Here is a 19,729-nt window from a genome sequence, read left to right on the forward strand (position 1 = left end):
CTCCCATCCAGTAATTGACCAAGGGCATGCTGCTTAGCTTTTGACAAAGACTGAACACAGGTAACACAGCGAGCCACGAACTTTAAAGTTTATTTGTGCTTCACAGGATTTCTGTAACTACTGTGGAGAGTCTGGGCATTGGAAATTATCCTGGCCTAATCAAACTTAAGAATGACTGACTGCATCCTAAGCCCAAGTAATGTATCCATAAACTACCATTCAAATATGTGTTCCGAAAACCCAAACTGACTGTTTGGGTTGTTGCAGCGTCACTGGGGAAATACAAATAAAAAATCGTGTGAGGTCACGTGCGAATCACGCGTGAAGCCGGCCAATTTGAAGTAATGCCTACTGTAATACTAGGCTACTACTTACCCTGCTCTACAGGTGCAATTTGCTGTGAGGACAGTTTTCTCGTTGGTTGATTATAACCCAAGCATAATACATCGTTGTCTTGTGTGCTTGTCTTTGACTAGGGAGAATTTCTGCTCTATACAAACACAAAACTCTGGGTCTATGTCATGGTATTTGACGTCATGTACATGACCACAGACAACGTATTCATGCATCCAGTGACTAGGCTCATAATTTCGTACACGCTTGTGTACATGCTTGGTTTCTCAATTGAATATACATCCGGCCACTGTTTGGCCACTTTCTAACGTCTTCAACCCACTTATTAATAGAACACTATAATGCATAAGGAGGACGTGATATCATGCATGACTGGTCGAAGTGAAAACATGAGGTAAGTGATTGTGTAATTGTCAGGCAAATCATAAATGCGATCTCATGTTACGACTCCATTTATGAAGCCTACAGGATGTAATAACGGGTAATCACGTTTCATGGTTTTTTTTTTTTACCATCGCGGAAATATAAACGTTGCACGCATAACGTCGCGGTGACCATTAAAGGGCGTCCTTTAGACGTCCCGAAAAAACATCCGTGGGACATAAAGGGAACCCTACACAATGTCGTGGAGGGGACGTCGCCAGGACTTTATTTTGTTTGCTGGGTTATAATACTAGAACATAGTTTGGCTGCAATGGCTTTATTAATTTCTTTAAGTTAAAAACGACATGTATTATTGTGTTTGACACTGAGGATAGCCTATCTGAGACGGTGGTCTGGTTCAAATGAGTTACGTTGTGAAATGGAGAATGGCACTCTTTGTATTTCTTTGTATTGTGAAATTGAAATGAAATATGGACTATTGTGATCAATAATATGCTGAAATTAATTAAAAGGAATCCATTTCTATGGAAAATCTCTGTCTGTTGTGTGCGTGTGTCAAGTTATAGCCTAGGCCTACGTGTGCATACTGCGCAAAAGCGCCACTCGCGCCTAGGCTATTTAATTGTATCGCCTTTAGGCTATGCACAGGATGTGCAAACTTTTTATGAGATAGAGACCCCTTTAAAGACAAAAAGATAATTCGAGCCCTGCTTGACACCATCAGTTGTGTGATCACTCACATCAGTGGCGGGCCTAGACACCTCAACACACACACACACACATGTACATACAGTACATACAGGGATGTAGTGGAGGCGAAATGCAAGTAAACGCAGTTCATCCACCTCTGAAATGTCAGAAATAAAGTTTATCCACCTCTCAAAAGAGTTGATTCACCATTTGCAACTTTTAACATTTGAAAATCACACTGTATTATCCACATTCACAATATGTACACTCATCAACACTCTAGGAACCATTTAATTCCACTGGTATTGTTATAAACATTGGGCAATAACCTCCATCATTATCAAACGTGTTCTGAATGTCTTTTTTAAAAATCTGATATCACATGGCGTAGTCCACCTCACAGAGATCCCAGAATTCATAGCTTACCCACCTCTTGTTTTACCACTACATCCCTGCACACATACACACAGTTTCACTTTGAAGTGATGATTTATGTTGTTTGAAAAAAAAAGAAATCAAGCAGCAGCTATGAGCAATTCAGGCTTTAAGAACATGACAGTTAAGCTGCTGATCGCCTCTGGCTCTGTACCCAGTCAATATCCAGGATGGGAACGGGTCCAGCAGTTTGTCTTTTGCACAGAATCCATTAGCAGTTCTGCCTCAACTCGTACAATGGCTTTTGGGCTAAGGCAATACATCAGGCGCTCACAAGGCTCCCAGTAGAACTTGTTGGGAAGTTTTTAGAAAGCACTTCTTTAGTACATGTGATGCTTCTTTAGGGGAACACATACCATGGCCTTTTTATTATGACCGCCGCACAGCGAAGCGGCGGTCATATAGGTTTAGTCAGATTTTTTTCTTTTTTCTTTTTCGCATGTCCAAATTTCCGTCAAGGATTCCCGGGACACTGAAAGACCGGGGTAGACGAAACTTGGTGGGCATGTAACCCCATATGGATAGCATGGAACCATCGTTTTTCCTTTTGATCTGTAGCCCCCCCGCTGGACTGGACCCCCCGAAAGGAGGGTAGGGCAGACACAGTTTTCTGTGAATATCTCGAGAACCGTAGGGTTTAGGAGGACCATTTTTTTTTGTATGTTGATCTCAAGGGGCCATGTCAACCCATTCCATAACCACTCATTTCATGTATAGCACCACCTAGTTAAACACAAAAAAGTAAAAATGAGGTGTTGTAATCGCAGGTATCTGTGACCTAACATAGTCAAAACTACACGAAATTGGAAGTGTAGGATCATTGACACCCTCTGAATGCACGCCAAGTTTCGTGGAATTCCGTTCATGGGGGGGCCACACAATAAATTAATTTATGTTACTATACACCAACTTAGGGGTGAATGATTTTGGAAAAAAATCTAATTGCGATTTTTCTCACCAATATTGCGATTGCGATGCGATATGCGATTATTTTTAAGCTCTTTATCTTCTGTCTTATTCAACAAAGACAAGCAATATATTATTCTAGTATGACCAACACAAAATTAGATAAGTTAAACATAAACTGTTCTTTCCTGGAGCCCAGGCTTATGTTATTATGGCATTAGGTCATTGAATAAGATTGATGAATGAAATATTTTTTATTTAACTACTTTAATCACATTAGTAGACCTATATTTGTTGAACTTCCAGCCTTGTAAACATTTAATGATTCTGATTCGTTTCTATTTCATGTAGATATGACCTTCTTTCGTTAGTTAACAAATAGGTCTACATGTAGTGGCACTGACACGGCTTCTCCTTGTCCTGTGCTCTCCATACGCGCGCGCGCACACACGCACGCACGCACGCTCCTCTCCTCTCCTCTGTAGGCTACTTGCACGTGAATCAGAACAAATTACTGTAGATTGTTGTAGCGCAAATAAATGCAGCCGAATGACCGTTCGGCTCGGTGTTAACTAAAGGTTAGCATCATCAACACTGCAGCGCAATACGCATGCATGCAAATTAACTAGTTTGTTCATATCACAACAAAGCCAATCGCGGAGACAAAACTCTTTAAACAGGTAAAGTTATCAGCAGTTAGCAGCATGTATGTAGCCTAGAGCCTGGTAAGCTAATGTTATAACAGCTGGGTTTTTGGTGGTTAGCTGTGTCAACTACTTGCGGATAACATTATGCATCAATTTCATTACCTGTGAGATGAAATGTTTGTGCCGCCAACCCCCTTGGATATCGCAAATGCCCCCACTGTCACTGTACTCCAGTAAACAAAGTCCCCAGTGCACAGGTGAATGGCTGCTGTGCAGCCTAAACAGTCGTGGAGTTTTAATCGTCAGCTGGACAAGTGAACGAAGTTACCAGCCAGAGTAGCAGCACAGGGGAATTATGAACTAGAACCAGGGACATGGTAGGTTCGAGCAAAAGGTAATGAAGAGGTTTATTTTTAACCAAAGTAGCTCTACTGATCAGACCTTTCTTGACACTGTTAGCTGGTCCTCTTGTTTACGTTTTTTGCTTCTTCAGTGGTCAGTGAGAAGAGTCGGTGGCGCGTCGGCAAGCGCAAGTATAAATGCGTTTTGGTGACGTCACATATTACAAACCGCAGCCTTTGCGGTTTGAAAATCGTGTTTCATCATATCGCGATATTATCGCAAATGCAATAAATCGTTCAGCCCTACACCAACTGGCCTGTAGGTGGCCGGGAGACAGTTTTCTGTGAATATCTCGAGAACCGTAGGGCCTAGGAGGTCCACCTTTTTTTTGTATGTTGGTCTTAAGGGGGCATGTCAACCCATCCCATTAACACTTATTTCATGTATAGCGCCACCTAGTTAAAAATTAAAAAGCAAAAAATTAAAAAGCAAAAAATTAAAAAGGTGTTTTCATCACAATATCTCTGGCTGACATGGTCAAAACTGCACGAAATTGAAAGTGTAGGATCATTATGACACCCTCAGAATGCATGCCAAGTTTCGATGAACTTTCGTTCATGGGGGGGCTTACAATAACATAATTTATGTGTACATTTAGTGACCGTACACCAACAAGGATTCCCAGGACACTGAAAGACCAGGGTACACGAAACTTGGTGGGCATGTAACCCCACATGGATAGCATGGAACCATCATTTTGATCTGTAGCCCCCCCGCTGTACTGGACCCCCCGAAAGGAGGGTAGGGCAGACACAGTTTTCTGTGAATATCTTGAGAACCGTAGGGCCTAGGATGACCAATTTTTTCCGTATGTTTGCCTCCAGGGGTCATGTTAACCCATTCCATGTGCACACATGTGCATAAACAGATACACACGCACACACATACATTCACAGTAATCATACGTATGACACATACTCACACAGTAGACATATACGCATGCATGCACATGCACAAACACACATACGCAGGCAAACACACAAGCACGCACACACACCCACACACATAAACATAAACATGTACACGCACACATGCACACAATTCAAGAATTTCCCAGAATTATGAACAGGCAAGATGGGGGTGGGGTTGTATAAAATGAATTTTACATGTGAAATCTATGAACTAATCATGTTTTGGTACTTGTTGTCTAGCAGATACCAGTGAGAATTGAGTGTGGATAATGCAATTTAGTGAGACAGTTAGAATCATATAGGCCTTTCAGCGTGATTTATTTTTGTGGAAAAAATGTGCTGGACTGGGCGGCGGTCATATTTTGTACCGCTCTGCGGTACATCTAGTTCATACATATAGACCTACAGTTTGCCAGCTTGTAGACAATTGTGCTAGTGGTAAAAGGGTAGACAAAAGTGGTAAGTAATAATGAACTCTAATTTAACAAATGCTTATTACTAGTGAAGTTATGTTAAGTAAGCATTAACAAATGAGTATCAGTTACTTCGGGGTACACAAAAACAGTAAGTCAAAGTGGTTTCATGATGAATTCATCATGTGTTTAGATATATGCCTCTGCATTGCAATATCGGGGAAAGGGCCTACCAAGAGGGTCTCTAAGGTGCCTGAGGAGATTTAATCATTGCACACAGTGTTGTCTACCAGCTGGCAAACAGTAGGTCTGTATGTATTAAGTCTGAATAACATTGAATTGCCAATCAATTGTGGAATTCACCTAAAATAACATTGACATAATCTTTAGTTAATTATGAATTCATTATCAATTCCATATGTACACATTAGGAATTCATCATTTACTGTTTAACAAAGGAAAACACACTGATAACACCTACTAAATAAGACTATTAATGAGGAAAAGGACATATGTTAATCCTTAAGTAATGTTAAAAACATACTTAAGTAATGATGAATTAAGTGTTTGTTAATGCTTAATTGATACTTAACTAATGTTAAATAGTGTACCATTATTGTAAAGTGCTACCAAAAGCATTTTATTCAAGTCCTCAATCAACTTCAAGCAAACCCAGAGCAAAACCCCAGAGGTTCTCATCTACATTTCAATGCCTTGGTGGTTGCTCTTGAAAATGTGTATTATTTAGTCAGTATCGCAATGTTAAAAGCCTCATTCTGCTCATGGTTCAACATGTAAACCTTATTATGACTTATGGAAGGAGACAGACCGGAGAGACTGGTTGATTGGATCAATTTGTGAATTTGAACTGCAATGAATTCTCCTGCCAGTGGATATCAACACCATGCATAAACAGTATTATGGGTTCTGATGGAGTGAATGGCACAGTGAACAGGAAAACAGTCATTCCAGACAATTCAAATGAGGAGAACCCCATACGTTTTTACACCTAACACCAGCCTACCGAGGTTTCCCACTGAAACAAAATGCCTTCCCACCAACCCCCTGCTGATAGTCTAATGAAGAAAGCAAAACAGGATGAGTAAGTATCCAATTTCTAATATGCTTCAATTCTTCAATTTGGCACCCGTAGTGGTATCAATTTAAGGCTTCATACTTTCTGAACCCCTTCAGGGTAGAGACTTAAATTATTTGACAATTTGCAGGATTAGAAGGAAAACCATGCAGAAATTTACCCTTGCCTTATTATTGACAACTCACTTCATTTCATTATTTATACATGTGATAGCAGAAGGAAAGTTGAATTGTAGGACAGAGGTAATCCTTAAGGCTTTCTTGTGTAGTTTGAAGAGGAGAATGCCTTGGTATAAGATTAATGCACATCACCATGCACCGTGTCAAACTCAAGCCCATGCTAGATCAATCTTTTGCATTTAACTTCATAATCAAGATAATGTGCCCCCCCCCTCTCTGTCTTTGAACTGTAGTGTGTGTGTGTGTGGTATAGGCAGAAGGGCCACTAGATATGCTGGCTAAAGTGAAACTGGAGGAAACAGCTCAGCCTCACAAAAGCACTAAAGCACAAAACTTTAGAGCTTAACTGAAGTTGAATCACTCTAGTAGATATTAATTATTATGTCTAAGGAAAGTCTCATTGATATAGTCAGGCCAGAGAAGTGATGTAGTCTATCAAAGGAGGTTGATACAAAGCTAGGCGTTACAAAACTGGCAAGGGTAGTTATCATGCCTCTGTATTAATTACAACTCATTGTATGTCGTGGTAGACATACTGTAAGTTGTTTTCTTCCATGAGAAAATCCCTTCATTTTATGCATCTTTACTCTGCCACATGTTAATATGTGGAGCGTTATCAAACAATGCTAATTGTATGCTAATGTAAGATAGCTAATTCTTGTAAATCTAAAAATGCAGATGCATCCTCAGGAAAGTTATTTATTCAGAAATAATTTTCAAAACTCTGGCTATTCTGATTCATTATTCTGAAACGTCAACTAGCGCACTGCCAATCTAAGCCATTAATACTCGCCATGATGTTTACACTTCCACTTATATCACTCATGATATGACTTAATGGACAAAGATTAAAAAGTAGATTTTTGCCTGAGTGGGCCTTTAATCCATTGTGTCCAAAACATTTCTGCTCCTCAGATAAAACCACAACCAATTATTTGTCTTTCCACTATCATTTGCAAGTCTTTATTGATATATCCATCAGTTAAACAGGAATGTTTTGCTCTCTTTGGCCAATGCATGCAGGCGCTTACTGGCAAACTTTCGGCAATGAAACATATTTTAATTCGACTCTGACAGACCACCCCACTTCATTGATGCCTTTGATTAAACAAAGTTAATTTGGCTGATGCAGCTTTAAACTGGATGATGATTTTAGTTGATAACTCATCAGAAGTGTGAGGCCCCACTCTCTGCATAGAATAGCATAAAGCTGGAGCAAGGAACCGCAGAACAACAAGAACCAATTTAAATGCATTCCCCTTTTTCTTTCCTCATATACACTGTAGAATGATAAAGGTTACTATAAACTTAAAATTGCAGGATTTATGTTCTCATCTCCACACAGCATTTAGGCACTTTAGGGGAAACATATTCAAACTGAGTGTACAACTCCTAGAATGTATTGCCTTGCACTATCCTGACATACTGTAGTTACAGATTGTTTTATCTCCTTTGTTACATAATGCACATTGCTGTGAAACTGGTGTTTTGGCCAGTCCAAGTTGTTTTGCAGTGTTTATGACTGTCAAATCAGCTCTCTGCTACATGATTTACTAGCACCTTCACACAGCCATCTGTCTGAGCGAGCATTGCAAATCTTATTTTATGCTTTAGAAAAAATTAAAGTTGGAAAGATATCTTGCAGTCTAAGTGGCTTATGCGTACTATGGTGTTAGTTTCAGTGGGAACCTTGAACCTGGAAGTTCTAGAACAATCATTCACTGAGAATGGTTAACAGTAGTCATGGGTTGTGTAGCTTCACTTTGCCTGAGGTTAATGGCCAGTCATTTGTCACAACCCTCCATCCATTGGTTCAGTTCGCTAAGATATTAAATCTGCCGCAGTTTCTCCATCTCAATCCTTCCATACATCACTCGCTGACATTGATGAAATTGTGTTTGATTGTGATCTTGGTACCGCCCGATGAGCCACTGTGTTTGTTTAGCCATTCGCTCCTATTTGTAGAGAATCGGCTCGTATCTCCGGAGAGATCCCTGCATTGACATCAGTCCAGATCCCAGCTCGCTGGCAGTGTTTTCATAGACCTCCTTTATATCCTTCCCTTTTTCATTTTGGTCTTTTTTTTTTTTAAGAAAAAAAAACTCCTGCTCCTCGACCATGCTGTTTAGGAGTCCCAGTGGCTGATGGGTGAGCGAGTGTCGGGAAAACTAGAAGGCGATTAATTGCTCCTCAAATAGACGGTGCCTTAGGGAAGGCTCAGGCGAGCCTGTGGAGGATGAGCTCAATTTGAGCCTCTTGCAGCATTTCACCCACAAGACCGAGTGGTTGGGTCAGCACGCAGGGCTGAATTCAGGGAGTCTGAGTGTGTGATGGATTTGCCCCCAAGGTTTCAACTGCATGCCCATGAAGGAAACAAGCAGCGCAAACTTGAAAGCAGCCGGAAATTTGCAAGCACACACAAATAAGCACACAAACATGCACATGCATTGCGCGCGCACACACACACACAGACACACATACACCAATGGAGAATTCAGTCAACAAGTCCTTGATGGTCCTAGGTCTTAAGCATACTGATGTGTGCAAAAACATCAGGGGCACAGGTGCACCTGGTTTCACAATCTCCATTAAGATTAAAGAGCTGGAGGCAGCGCAGAATTTGCACAGAATTTACCTCCATCAGACATGAACTCAGCTCACACTAGCTCGTGCTCTTGCATGTTGGTCTATTTGTGGAGTGGAGCTTCACTTAGATCTTCTGACCTGGGATTCATTAATGCATTCAGCATCGAGCTGTGTGTGAATAGGAAATGTTTGCTTTCCAGCTCCCTGCGAATAGGCACCCCTATTGGTTTGCATCTTGTGGGTGTGAGAACGCACGCTGTTTTATGAGCATTGATAAGAGATGATTTATTTCAATGCATAAGTAACCTACACGTTTCAAATGGCTTTGAAGGAGATAAGATAGGAAAGTTGGCAAAGGCGAAGAAGTAACAACACCGCTCTAATTCATCATCGCCTTGACAAGCATTCTACAAGGTACGTATCAGGCACAAGCCTGGATTTAGAACACAATCCTGGGGAAACAAGAACACAAGGAAACATAGCCATTCAACCTGATTCAGAGTTGTCAAAATCTACTTCCTCTAACTGATCGGAGAAATTACATACAGGACCACTGGCTATTTAGCCTAGCCTATTTGTTACCGTTCATCGTGGCATTTGCTGAAAAACAAATAGTTTGCAACAACACACACTGCTGAACTTGAATCAAACATTCTTTAGAACACAGCTGATCAACCGTCTGCTTTCACGTTTGAATGAAGTTCCAGTCCTTGCGTAGTGATACGAAAGACGTATCAGAAGCACAAAACTCGTTGCCATTGACAGCGGTAATTATACAGTATGTTTGCAGCGGTAATTACATGAATTTATTTTACCGTTGGGAAATCCCATTCAAGTCATACGTATGATAACTGTGAATGTATGTGTGTGCGTGTGCACATGGATGTTAAGATGACCCCTGGAGGCAAACATACGGAAGAAATTGGTCATCCTAGGCCCTACGGTTCTCAAGATATTCACAGAAAACTGTGTCTGCCCTACCCTCCTTTCGGGGGGTCCAGTCCAGCGGGGGGGGGCTACCCCCATGAGCGGAATTAAACTTGGCGTGCATTCAGAGGGTGTCATAATGATCCTACACTTCCAATTTTGTGCAGTTTTGACTATGTTTGGTCACAGATACCTGCGATTACAACACCTGATTTTTACTTTTTTGTGGTTAACTAGGTGGCGCTATACATGAAATGAGTGGTTATGGAATGGGTTGACATGGGCCCTTGAGATCAACATACAAAAAAAAATGGTCCTCCTAAACCCTACGGTTCTCGAGATATTCACAGAAAACTGTGTCTGCCCTACCCTCCTTTCGGGGGGTCCAGTCCAGTGGGGGGGCTACAGATTAAAGCGAAAAACAAAGGTTCCATGCTATCCATGTGGGGTTACATGCCCACCAAGTTTCGTGTACCCTGGTCTTACAGTGTCCTGGGAATCCTTGACGGAAATTTGGACATGCGAAAAAAGGGACTTATAAGGGGGGAGTGTACTGCAAGTATGGTGAAGGGACTTGTGTGTGTGTGTGGGCGGGAGGGGAGTGGAGCAGTGACTGTGTGTGTGTGTGGGTAGGTGGGGGCAGTGTGCTGTAAGTATGTAGAGGATGTGTGTTGGACAGGGTTCCCGCGGGGTCTTAAAAAGTCTTAAAAAGCCTAAAATTCAGAACTTTAAATTTAAGGCCTTAAAACGTCTTAAAAACGGCCAGATTTTCATTCCGAGGTCTTAAAATTCATTTAGTCAGGTCTAAAAAATATTTTACCATCGTTCATTTCCAGAAACGCTAGCCGCAGAAAGTTATTACAAAGTAGCAAAAAAGTATTGAGTCGTAGCTTGCAAAGCAGATCTCTAGCGTCTTTGCTACCATTGTAACAAAACCAGCAGAATGTTCAGAACATTGGTTCAGTGTGTTGTAGTTCTTTCTGGGGGATATTGGTGTTGGTACGTAGCCTACGCAGTGATAAAACGTAGATGCGCATTTTAGCTATACAGTCATTATTTTGAGTTTGTGTCCGCTAAACATGATAACATTAAGGTACGTTGTACACTCTGTGCTGGTGACAAAGTGCTGTCTAGCTAGACATCCCAAGTCTCCCGAAGATCTGGGAGTCTCCCGATAGCGGCTTCCTGACTCCCGCAAATTAGATAAAATCTCCCGGAATCTAGAATGAACAAGAGCGCGCAAGCCAGACCGGGAATTCAAATCACATGTGCATCTGAGTTTAGCGCGCACACAACGGAGAGGGAGAGAGAAAGGGGTGGTGCGTGTGTGCCTGAAGCGCATCCTTGAATTTCCCCTTGAGGATCAATAAAGTATCTATCTATCTATCTACTGTATCATCCAAGACAGAGAGCAGAGTCAGTGGCCCCCAAAAAGGAACATTTAAGACCCATTTCACATCAGACTACACGAAAGTGTACCCTTGTCTCATAAGAGTAAAACATAATTGTAGCATTGCCCATGCCAATTGTAGCATTGCCCATGGCTGCAAAAGACTTGTTGAGGTGAGTTTAACAAGTGTCTATCAATTCAATTTCTATCAATAGGCCTTCCTTATTTGGTGTACTGACTAGACATTATTGCACAAACATCTGAATTTCAGTATCTAATTAGGCTAAAGGGCTACCTCCTTAAAATTACTTTTTTTCAGGTTGGGATGTCTGCTATACATTGTTGACATAACTGTTAAAATTTCCAATTATTTCCAATAAAGTGAGTATTGGCAAAACCAGTTATCATTTTTATGTTGAGGCGGTGGGGGTGTTGTCAGCAGCTGCTGAAAGTAACTAATAAAGTAACTTGTAATCTAACTTAGTTACTTTACTAATTACTTGATTTTAAAAGTAACTAAGTTACTTTTTAAAGGAGTAATCAGATTACTTTTCCAAGGTAACTGTGGCAACACTGGCTAGATCACAGTGATGTCTGCTGTTGGTTACAAGTGGTACCCAGCTCCAGGTACGAGGCTCGCTGCAAACTTTGCAAAAAAACTATTCAATTAGGAACTCTGGGTGTGAAGGCGCTGGAGTCACAAGCCAGAGCATGCAGAGAAACATAAGCTAGCCGCAAAATGCAAACTGTTTATCAGCACAAGCCGCTAACATCATTTTAAAGCTCTGGTTTCGCTCTTTCAAGTGACGTCTGTGCGACTTGTGCGAGATAAGTACTCCGTGAGCAATTCAACAGAGAATAATGGAAGTGAATTTGGACGCATATTAATACTATATATTTTTAGGAGGGCTTTTGATCATCTTTGGGTGGTTTCAGCTCCCCCAAAATACTGTAAGCCTAACAATGTCTTTGACAAGGCTCATACACATACCCCACCCACACACATTCTAATGCAAATACACACACACACACACACGCACACAAGTGCAGTGTCCAACCAAAACATACTTTCACACCCAGTTTCAACTCCAGTCTCATTTTTGACTTCGTTGATGAAATCTATTCTATTTGAGGGCTAGTTTGTTTTAGATTATTTTCATTTTGGGCTTAAGGTTTAGGGCATTTGGTACGTGAGGATATTTTTCCTTCAGTATACTACAAGTGAGCAATGTAAAAATCAGTTGGGTTGTAGACGTTGGGTGTGGAAGGTTACTAGTTTGATTGCTTTATCTGTAAATTAAATTAATGCTTTTTCAACGACTTTTCAATGATTTTTTTCAGAATTTCTTTGATTTGAATATTTTTTGGTAATGCGTCGTGTAGGTCTTAAATTTCAATCTTTATGGTCTTAAAATGTCTTAAAAAGGTCTTAAATTTGACTTACTGAAACCTGCAAGAACCCTGGTTGGAGAAGATCCTGAAGACAATGTGCTGTGTATGTAGGGCAGTGTGCAGCAAGTATGTAGAGGAGGCTTACTGTAGCAAGCAGTGTGCTGTATGTATGTGAGGTGATGACAGTGATGATGTAAGGGTGTGTGTTTTTTGTGTGTGTGTGTTGGGGATGGGGATGGGGGTGGGGGCAGAAAGGCTAGGCAATCAAGGACATGGGTAGATAGATGGAGCAGAAATCAAAAATAATAAATAAAAAGTTCTATGGAGATGTGCAAAAGTTGGAGAAAGTCAGATGTGTGTGTGTGTGTATGTGTGTGTGTGTGTGTGTGTGTGTGTGTGTGTTTTGACGTGTGATGAAATAAGAAAATAAATAAAAGGTCTGTAGCATAGGGAGAGGGATGTAAAAGTGCTAAAAGTCATGTAGGTGTGGGAGGGGGGGGGGGGTCATGAGTGCTGAGGAGTGAATTAGTGCAAAGTCAGTATAGTGTGAGTTCAGAGTTGGGAAATGTTTGAGAGTGCTGAGGAGTGAATGTGTGCAAAGTCAGTATAGTGTGAGTTCAGAGTTCGGATGGCCTGGGGATAAAAACTTCTCCTGAGTCTCTCAGTTCTGGCTTTGTGACTACATAGGCGTCGTCTTGATTTCAGCGGTAGGAATAATCCATTGTTAGGATGAGAAGAGTCCTTCAGAATCTTTTGGGCTCTTAGGAGTACTCTTCTGGAATAGATATCTTGTAGAGCAGGGAGTTGAGTTCTTATAGTACGTTCAGCTGAGCGCACTACTCTCTGCAGAGTACTACAATCTCTAACTGTGGAGTTCCCATACCAGGTGATGATGCTACCAGTTAGAACACTCTCAACCGCTGAAGTGTAGAAGGCCTTCATGATGGATGTAGAAACTTTGAATTTCTACAAAGGAAGTAGAGTCGTTGTCTGGACTTCTTCAGAACATATTGAGTGTTAACAGTCCATGTTAAGTCTTCAGTAATGTGGACACCAAGGTATTTAAAACTTGTGACTCTCTCTACAGGTTGCCCGCTGATCATTAGTGGGGTGTAACTGTAGTTCTGCTGCTGCCTTCTGTAATCCACTACCATTTCCTTGGTTTTAGTGATATTCAGTGTCAAGCTGTTAGATTGACACCACTGTGCCACCTCATCAACCTGATCCAAGTAGAGCTGTTCATTGTTGTTACTAATCAGGCCCAAGATCACTGTGTCATCTGCAAACTTGATGATGGAGGTATGACTACTGTTGGCTTTGCAGTCATGTGTGTAGATGTTGTACAGCAGTGGACTCAAAACACAGCCTTGGGGAGCACCAGTGCTGATGGTCAGATGTCAGACCCCCCACTCTAACCACTAGTGAACGGTTGGTGAGGAAGTCAAATATCCAGTGACACAGGGTGGTGTTCTGTCTTAAGGCCTTCATCTTTGTGACCAAGGTGAGAGGTACTATCGTGTTGAATGCTGAACTAAAGTCAATGAACAGCATCCTCACATAATTCACATTCCCCTCCTCCAGGTGAGTTAGGGTTGTGTGCATGAGGTTTGAGATGGCATCCTCTGTAGACCTGTTGGCTCTGTAAGCAAATTGGAGGGGGTCGAAGGAGGCAGGGAGGGATGAGCAGATCATGTTTTTTCACAAGCTTCTCAAAACACTTGATCACTGTAGACGTCAGGGCTACTGGGCGGTAGTCATTCAGACTTGATGGACTTTTGTTTTTCGGTACTGGAACAATAACAGACTGCTTGAGGCAAGTAGGAACTGTCTCTTGAGCCAATGATGTGTTAAAGATATAAGTGAACACAGGAGCTAACTGAGCAGCGCCGGATTTCAAAACCCTGTTAGAAATTCCATCCGGTCCAGCAGCTTTTCTACAATTAACCCTCCTAAAGGCATTGCTCACATCGACCTCAGAGACACAGAAAGGTGCATCCTCATTTGCTTCACATGCTGCAGCTAGTAAGATAGTCTGTGTTTTTCATGTCAAAGCGAGCATAAAAAGCATTAAGTTCATCAGGGAGGGCTTTACTCACATTCATCATAGGAGGGGACTTTCTTTCAAAGCCAGTGATGGTTCGGAGTCCTTTCCACACTCGTGCTGGATCACCCTCCAAGAAATCAGCTTCAACTTTGTCTCTATAGCGCCGCTTAGCATCTTTAATAGCTCTACGTAAACTATAAGATGCTGCTTTGTAATCCGTCATATCCCCTGAAATAAGCCCAGCATTATAAGTCATGGTGCGTGTCTTTAATGTCGTTCTCACTTCTCTATCCACCCATGGTTTCTGGTTAGGGAAGCTTCTAGCATACTAGCATTATGAAGAGCCGTATAATAATACTTTTTAAACTATTCTTTGACTATTGCCCTTCTATGCTTTTATCAGCTATTCCTGTTTGCTTTTGTTTATGTAAAGCACATTGAATGACCTCTGTGTATGAAATGCGCTATATAAATAAAGTTGACTATGTTATAAAAATAAATACACTTTTTCATAGGGTAAGATGTTTTGAAAAAGCAGAGAGGTTAAACAAGTCATATTTCAAAGTTGTGAGTGGAAGAAACTGCTAAAGTTGGCACCAAACTAACATAGCAGTGTGAGAGTGAGAAGATCACACAATTTAGAAATGCTGATAATAAATCCCACTGATGGTAGTGTTTCAGATACGGCTGGAATAATATCTCCCGCATCCTAATATCACACACACACACACACACTCACTAACAAAGCTTCAAGCAGCCCTGAAGCAGGTGCTCAGATCTTGCCAGCGCAGTACTAAAAGTTTATATCAAAGTGAAGGGTTGAAGGGAGGGTTTGTTTATTACTAAAAATAATACCCATCACATAAACAGGCCTGAGCGTAGACCAAAAAAAGTGGGACCCTAATCTTCAGGCATCAGATCAAGCCAAAAGATGGATGGATGGATGGATCACTGCACAATATAGTGACAGGTCTACTTTATCAATAAAGACTGAGTGCTGACTAAACACACAGAAAGCAATTTTGTATTTTTTACTGTCTAGAAGTTTTAAATTTGTGTTGGCAAACATAATGAGAACTTATTCCGTTGTTGGATTCAATTTTGATGTTGAAAGAGGAATTCTAACACACTCCTTATTGAGTGTGTGTCACTAAATAAGAAAAAAGAAGCAAGACATTCACTGCATGGGAAATGAATGTGATCTCAACACAAGAGTCATAACAATAAAAATAAAAAACTCACTTTGTTTATGTACATGTTTGTTGCTTTAATGTGGTCACAGTCATTTGGAATTGTCGTTGGTTACATGCAGCCATGGGTATGAAAAGTTTCTTGAGGGGCTACAGAGCCTCACTGTAACACATGCTCTCTTTGATGTTCCTCTGTGGGTGTTCTTCCTTTTATTGTCTACATAATATTGTTTATTGTGGTGTGACATTTTACAGTTCTCTTTGCTATCACAAAACAAATATGAAAACACAACAGCATACTCTGCCATTTCAGTGTGTCACAGAAGGGGTGTGAGAGAGCCTAAAGCAGAAGTGATGTGTAGGTGTCTTAGTGAAGCTGACTTGTCTCGCATTTCTGCCATTTCTCTTCATGTGTTTTAACATGTTGCTCCACACCAGATGGGAATACACCGAGGGTATCCTTGCTGAAAACAAATAGCTGGTTTCACCCCACGGGGGCAAATTAATTCAGGGGGAGGCAATGCAAATTGGTGCACTTCCAAACAAGATTGTTCTTTGTTTCAGCACACCTAAAAGTCAGGTTGTGCCCTAACTACAACCCCAAATCAGAAAAAGTTGGGACATTGTTTAAAATGCAAATAAAAACAGAATGTGATACTATAAGCCCATATTGTATTTAGCAGAAAAAAGGACATAGACAACATACCAAATGTTGAAAATGAAAATTTGGACTATTTCATGGAAAATATATGTTAATTTTGAATTTGATGCCAGCAACATGTTTTTTAAAAAAGTTGGGACAGGGAATATTTACCACTATTCTGCTTCACCTCTTCACTTTTCTTCAAAATTCTGTAAATGTCTAGGAACTGAGGAGACCAGTTGCTGGAGGTTTGAGAATGAAATGTTGTCCCATTCCAGCCCGATATAGGATTTCAGTTGCTCAACAGTATGGGGTATTCTTAGTCATGTTCACATCATTAAAATTGATTGTACTTTGCCAAATGTGCAATATGCCCATGCTGTAGGCACTAATGCTCCTCCACACCGTCATAGATGTTGGGTTTTGAACTGAGCACTAAAACAAGTTAGATAGATACTTGGATAGGCCCTCTCCTCTTTGATGATAAGGATGAATGTAACCAAATCAATCGGACCATCTCAATACTCAAGACCTTACATACTGTAAACGTTCATCCACTGCTGATGATTATACTTCTGTAATTATAATGAGATAACAACAATATGGAAAGCCTCTCAGGAATATTTCCCATTGTCATTAATGTGATGCCTATTGTATGAATTTTGATTTGATTTGATTTTTTTTTTTTTTACGGGGATCCCCTGGGAAATGTTGAAAATTGGGCTGTTAAAGATGCAATTTCAACGTAGTTTGAGAAGGAAAGGTAGGCCAATTGTTGGGGTCCTCATAATCATATTTGAATAACTAATAGACCTAGGTCTACTAAGTATATATGGTATTTATGGGGCATTAAGAGGAAAAAAATTCATGTGACATTTAACAAGAGACCTCACAATAAAACAATGTTTTATGCCCATGACGTTTCATTGCTCTAATCGCTAACTGTAAATGGATTAATCCAACACAACTCTTTGTTACATTTTCAGTTTGCATGGAAATCATTGCTATGTTTGCCTAGGACTAGGCTACAGTACCTGTGGCTAGCCTGGCTCTTCCACTCGGTTTATACCCTATGGTTAACCTGACCCTAGCCAGATGAATTTCGTTCCGCTTAGCTCCGCCTAGCTTCACTCACATCCATCTGGGACCTCTTACATTGAGAGTGATTTCTGCAACCGACTTTATGGTTCAGCCAATCAGGACGCAGGGCGGGAGTTTCATAGATGTGACATAGCGTAGAAGCGACTGTGAGACTGTTATTAGCGTCACGGGTTGGCTTCGATGTGAGTGGTTGAAGTAGCACGTCAGTAGATGACGGACCAGCCTTCTGAAGCAACACTTCAATGGATCAGTTCCAGATGGATGAGTGGAGCTAGGCGGAGCGAAATTCATCTGGCTAGGGTCAGGTTACCCTATGGTAGCTTGCAATGTTAAAAAAAGCCTGTTGACTACTGTACTAGTAGACTTAATGGAACAAGTTCATGGAAAACAAATGCTTATGAAGAATGTGATTCGATCCCGCAGAGCCGGTAGGATGTAAAGTAAGTTCATCTCTAGTTATCCAAATGAAATGAAAATGATCAGGGGTTGGGGAAGATGATTTATCACTCTCAACCTCTTCTTGCGCTGGCTGTCCCCCCCCCCCCCCAAAAAAAAAAAACTTCTTGTATCCATATTACTGTAACTTACTATACGCTTCAATAGTAGGCTATTAAACTGTAGATGGGCTCTGGTAATCGACAGAGGGGGGAAGAACACTGATGTTGAATTTGCAACAAATTATTCCGACTACATAAGGAACGCCAGTTCAGCGTTAATAACAATGTTGCAGTTGTGGCTGCTGGCTGTGGTGTTCGATTGGAACCTCATAAAGATCTCTAGGGCGATTTTCATCATTATTTGATGAGGCACAGAGTTCCGGGGCTATTCCAAGACATCCGGGGCTATAGCCTCGAATGCCCAGGTCTAACGATGCCACTGGCTGTCAGCATTTCTATGATTCCAAAAAATCGCTCTGAAAGCGATCTGCAATGATATCATTCTTCGTGTAATTTTCTCTATAGTGTGTGGTGTTGACCTTGTCATTCTTATTAGCCAGAGCTGTATTGGGGCAGCTGTGGCCTATTGATCTACAAGAAAGGAGCTTCTTTGTTGCCATCGGAAACTGTACCTCAACACCAACGTCCTTGACCTGTGGTGTTCCCCAGGGGTCGATCTTGGGGCCACTATTATTCAACCTCTATATGCTCCCACTTGGACAAATCATTCAAAATAATTTGATTTCATATCATAGCTATGCAGATGACACACAAATTTACTTAGCTCTATCACCAAACAACTATGGTCCTCTTGAATCTATGTGTCAGTGTATAGAACAAATCAACACCTGGATGTCTCAAAATTTTCTTCAGCTGAAAAAAGAAAAAACTGAAGTAATTATATTTGGTAAAAATGAGGAAAGACTTAGGGTTGCCACTCTCCTTGACACAAAAGGGTTGAAGGCAAAGGATACTGTTAAAAATCTTGGTGTATTAATTGACAGTGATCTAAATTTCAACAGCCACATGAAAGCGATAACTAAATCAGCTTTTTACCACCTCAAAAATATTGTCAAACTCAGAGGGCTGATGTCAAAACATGACTTAGAAAAACTCATTCATGCATTTATCTCCAGCAGGGTTGATTACTGCAATGGACTGTTCACAGGCCTTCCTAAAAAGACTATTAAACAGCTTCAGGTGATACAAAATGCAGCAGCTAGGACTCTAACAAAAACTAAAAGAACTGACCACATTACTCCAATTCTTAAGTCCTTGCACTGGCTTCCAGTAAGTCACAGAATTGACTTTAAAGCACTATTGCTTGTTTATAAATCAGTAAATGGAGCAGGACCTAAATACTTGTCAGACTTGCTTCAGCAGTACACACCTTCTCGTCCTCTCAGGTCCCAGGTGAAAAACCTGCTAGTAAAACCTACAGTTAGAACTAAACATGGTGAAGCAGCTTTTAGCTGCTATGCGGCTCAGCTGTGGAACCAACTTTCGGATGACATTAAAAAGGTCCCAACTGTAGCCAGTTTTAAATCTAGACTTAAGACCAAACTGTTCTCAGACGCTTTCTGCTAACTGTGCCGAGTTACA

Source organism: Alosa sapidissima, chromosome 8, assembly GCF_018492685.1.
Source record: "Alosa sapidissima isolate fAloSap1 chromosome 8, fAloSap1.pri, whole genome shotgun sequence".
NCBI classification, from domain to species: domain Eukaryota; kingdom Metazoa; phylum Chordata; class Actinopteri; order Clupeiformes; family Clupeidae; genus Alosa; species Alosa sapidissima.